Source organism: Micropterus dolomieu, linkage group LG01, assembly GCF_021292245.1.
Source record: "Micropterus dolomieu isolate WLL.071019.BEF.003 ecotype Adirondacks linkage group LG01, ASM2129224v1, whole genome shotgun sequence".
NCBI classification, from domain to species: Eukaryota; Metazoa; Chordata; class Actinopteri; order Centrarchiformes; family Centrarchidae; genus Micropterus; species Micropterus dolomieu.
The window spans coordinates 48,551,364-48,556,213 of record NC_060150.1 but is presented as its reverse complement, the minus strand read 5'-3'; the positions used below and the strand labels follow the sequence as shown (position 1 = coordinate 48,556,213).

Sequence of the window (4,850 nt, the reverse complement as noted above, 5' to 3'; positions counted from 1 at the left end):
AGAGAGGGAGAGAGGGGGGAGAGAAAGAGAGGGAGGAAGGAAATAAAGAGAGAGAGGGGGGGAGAGAGAGACAGAGGGATGAGAAAGGGAGGGAGAGAGAGAGAGAGAGAGGGAGGGGGGGTGAGGGAGAGAAAGAGAGAGGGAGAGAGAGAGGGGAGAGAAAGGGAGGGAGAGAGGGAGAGACAGAGAGAGAGAGGAGAGAAAGAAGGGGGGGGGGGGGCAGGGAAATCATTTCTCACTGAAAATGAAAAGCAGATCTGCGTTAAACTTTATTTCTCCAGAGAGACAGAACAGCGACTCTCTTTCAGGGAGTTAAACAGTGTTAAAATGATCAGAACTCTTTCTGCTGTCGGTTCAATGAGGCCTGAAGATTTTTGGACTGAAGTCTTCAGTAAAGTAAAACTTTGTCAACACACGTCTTCAAGAAGGACAACGTTCCCCTCTGACTTCAAAATATAAAGTACAACAACACTAAGACCTCACAGTACAGAGCGAGTACAGGCAGTACTCACTGAAGTACAGTCAGTACTCACTGAAGTACAGGCAGTACTCAGTAAAGTACAGGCAGTACTGCACGTCACTTACTCAGCTTGGCTCTTTTGTGCTTCTTGTGTTTCGCAGAGTTCAGCTCTGAGCTCACGTACCTGTCCACACACGGACAGTCGGACCCGTCTATTACAGGGCTGGAAATGGACCAGGACAGCTTCCGTCTAACGCCTGACCTTTGACCCTACAGCTGTGAGTGTGTTTGTTGGTTAGTGTCCCCTGCGGCTGCAGAGCTCACACCGGCACACATGGAGACCATTTACACAGAGTGTAACTGATAAATACCTTGATCCTATTACCGTTACATAAGAGGACACGTCCACACTCCCTCGCACAGGAAGTTGGTGACGTGTCTCTGAATTCATTGATGTCCCACAAACAAAGACAAAGGGTCCAGCTACTGTAGTGACCCGCTGTCCAGCCGGGACAGGAGTTTAAATCTGCTGCTTCAAGTCAGTCTGTAAATAAATACGAGTGAATGAAAACTTCCTCCTGCCGTTCATTAAAGCCCTGCAGACACCTGAAGGCAGCAGGACGCTCACCTGCAGCCTCTGACTGTGGTCTGTTTCTCTGTTCTTTTATTATTCCTATATAACTTGCTTCTGTTTATTCCATATTTATATATTTCTACATTTAGTCAGCTGTATGTTTGTCCGCCTGTAGCACCTTATCACCAAAGCTAATTCCTCGTATGTGTAAAACACTACTTGGCAGTAAAGTTCCTTCTGATTGTGAAGAGTCCACAACCAGCGTCCTTTAGCTTTAGAGATCGAGCTACAATCCCCTATCGAGAAAATCCACTTTGATTGACAGCTTTCACAGCAGGCTAACTAAACCAAACAGGAAACACAGCGGGGTTTTAAATGATCCAAACAGGAGTGAAAGAACCCTGAAACCAGAAGCCACAGAGCTTCAGGCCACGATCTTTTACTTTTTATTGTGCGAGTGTTTCAACTCTCTCTATTCTTTAAAAATCTGAAGGTGCTCCGTCACTCTGACATCTACCACAACATTTAGTAATGGACAACATGCAGACCTCTTCTCCAGCTGGTTAGCTGTATCGCTGAAGCATCTTTCAAATCCCAGTGATCGAGAAGTGGCTGATAAACGAGTTGAAAGTGACGCAGGGAGGGTGAAGGACGAGCAAATGATACTGATAACGTTCATCAGTCGGCAGGAGCTGATGTTGGAAGAGAGGCAGCGAGGAGGTGACATGAAAAGTTCTCCTCACACCCTTAAAGGAGACGTAACTGCTTTTCCAGTCCTATATTGTAGTTCTGTGACTCCTGTATGGCAGCTTTGCATGATTCTTATACTGGTTCTTCATGTAGGCCTTCATTTCAGCCTCTGTCTGAAACAAGCTGTAGATGCTCCTGTCTCTTTAAGTCCCCCCCCCACTCAAAGCCCACTGTCTTCTGCTCGTGCAGACTACACGACTTTCAGCTTCGGCCGATGGTTCAGACTACGTGACTGATCAGTGACAGGGGGTCACACACGAGCTGACAGCGGCTCTGTCACCCGACGCTGGTCTCCAGACCACGTTTAGTCATGAAAACAAGCGTGAAATGTGAAACGGGAAATGAAGCGATCCTGCACATGAAACAGCTGTTTGTTATTATGAAGATAGAAATTATAAAGACAAAGAATCTGGGTGAAAGGATGGATCAGCACACGCAGGTAGCAGGTAGGATCGTCTGAGCTACAGAGAGCTGGAGGGGAGGAAAATGTGTTGTGGTGGAAAAGTAGCTGCCTGCTCTCATTGGCTGGATGTGGATGTCGTGTCGGCCGACTCCTCCAGATATCTGGCGTTCTAGATATCTGGAGGAGTCGGCGATGTGTCAGAAAAGTGTCAGGGAGCCGTTTTGACGCGTCGTTGTGTAGTTCACACATAACGACTTGCGACCGCCAATCAACCGCCGATCAACCGCCGATCAACCGCCGATCAACCGCTGATGGTCGCCGAGCGGCATATCGGGCTAAAAATGGTGTAGCGTGAACTGGGCTTTAGAAAGCTGTAAGCTAAATGTTCTGTTTGTTAAATATTGTGCTCTTAAAGAGGCTGCATCAGCGTAATGACAGAAATCCACAAAGGGCTACGCCTGCTAGGAAACAGCGTTTACAGAGGACAGAACTCATTTTCATAGCAATTCTTCTTCTTCGATCTTTTATGACCCCGTCTGTCTAAATGGTGGGAAATGAGAAAGTCTAACTCGACCTCTGATATACTGTAAATATTTAAAAGCCAGACCATAAAGGGCCGGGTTAGATATCTTTGAACTGGTTTTTCATATTTTTCAAGCATCTGTTTCTGATCTGACACAGTATGTTTAGTTTTTCACCATCAGCTGCTAATTTTTATTCAATTTCTGATTTATCACAATAATGTATTGCATTAATAGTTTAAACACACACACACAATGGACTCAGTGTCTGACAGGTTGCCCTCAGTGCGGTCTGACAGGCTGATACAACGCAGGACACTCTCTGATGGGACTCACAGCTGCTAAATATTAAATGTTTGAGCCTCTATTGTTTTCTATTCACACTGGCTATTGTGCTCAGTCCCACTGTCGAGAGTCTCTGTCCCACCCACCGAGCTCTGAGTTCACACGACTTGTCTCTAATTTGCAGCAATTAAATCCAACTCTTTGTCATTCTTTCCAAATCTTTCCCTTCCTTAGAAAGACTCTGTGGTTTTTCATGTCCCCCCTGACCTTTCCTCTAGTGCCCCACTCAAGACCAAACCTCTACATAGTAAAACATTTCCTGATCACACTCCTGCTCCCCAGAGGTTGAACCCCTTTATGTTTGGACACTTTATGGGCTTTTCTTAACCTTTTCCTTCTTGTTTCTGCACAGAACATGTTCACCTCCCAGGGACACGCGTTCAGGTCAACTCGTGCCTAATCACATCTTCCCATTGAGTTGTAATTGCTTGTTTTCATTAGGGATGTGTATCGTTAAGATTTTAATGGTATTGTTTCCATTTGATACGGAAAGACGGAAGTTCCAACTCGGAAATTTCAACAGGTACGCCCCTTAAGTCGGGTGTGACATCTTTCCCAGATTTGGAGATTTTATTCAGGCTGTCGGACTGACTCAAACTGACTCAGACGGACTCAGACGGACTCAAACGGACTCAAACTGGCTCAGACTGACTCAGACTGACTCAAACTGGCTCAAACTGACTCAAACGGACTTAAACTGGTTCAGACTGACTCAGACTGACTCAAACTGGCTCAAACTGACTCAAAAGGACTCAAACGGACTTAGACAGACTCAGACTGACTCAGACTGACTCAAACTGGCTCAAACTAACTCAGAATGACTCAAGCTTACTCAGACTGACTCAAACTGACTCAAACTGGCTCAGACTGACTCAAACTGACTCAGACTGACTCAGACTGACTCAAACTGGCTCAGACTGACTCAAACTGACTCAGACTGGCTCAAACTGACTCAAACTGACTCAGACTTACTCAAACGGACTCAAGCTTACTCAGACTGACTCAGACTGACTCAAACTGACTCAGACTTACTCAAACGGACTCAAGCTTACTCAGACTGACTCAAACTGACTCAGACTTACTCAAACGGACTCAAGCTTACTCAGACTGACTCAGACTGACTCAAACTGACTCAGACTTACTCAAACGGACTCAAGCTTACTCAGACTGACTCAAACTGACTCAGACTTACTCAAACGGACTCAAGCTTACTCAGACTGACTCAGACTGACTCAAACTGACTCAGACTTACTCAAACGGACTCAAGCTTACTCAGACTGACTCAAACTGACTCAGACTTACTCAAACGGACTCAAGCTTACTCAGACTGACTCAGACTGACTCAAACTGACTCAGACTTACTCAAACGGACTCAAGCTTACTCAGACTGACTCAAACTGACTCAGACTTACTCAAACGGACTCAAGCTTACTCAGACTGACTCAGACTGACTCAAACTGACTCAGACTTACTCAAACGGACTCAAGCTTACTCAGACTGACTCAAACTGACTCAGACTTACTCAAACGGACTCAAGCTTACTCAGACTGACTCAGACTGACTCAAACTGACTCAGACTTACTCAAACGGACTCAAGCTTACTCAGACTGACTCAAACTGACTCAGACTTACTCAAACGGACTCAAGCTTACTCAGACTGACTCAGACTGACTCAAACTGACTCAGACTTACTCAAACGGACTCAAGCTTACTCAGACTGACTCAAACTGACTCAGACTTACTCAAACGGACTCAAGCTTACTCAGACTGACTCAGACTGACTCAAACTGACTCAGA

The 4,850-nt window shown here is 45.7% G+C and overlaps 1 protein-coding gene and 1 long non-coding RNA gene across 2 annotated transcripts in view; one reads left to right on the top strand and one right to left on the bottom strand.

Annotated features, from left to right (window-relative positions):
- Positions 1-892, top strand: part of LOC123968672 — a 95,197-nt gene extending 94,305 nt beyond the window's left edge. Inside the window, exon 3 of the long non-coding RNA XR_006824515.1 lies at positions 622-892. This is a non-coding gene — a long non-coding RNA (uncharacterized LOC123968672). The remainder of the gene's footprint in view (positions 1-621) is intronic.
- LOC123968058 (NACHT, LRR and PYD domains-containing protein 12-like) overlaps positions 1-4,850 on the bottom strand; it is a gene marked incomplete at its 3' end in the record, with an annotated part of 261,415 nt that overhangs the window by 220,045 nt on the left and 36,520 nt on the right. The gene's annotated exons all lie outside the window — the stretch shown is intronic.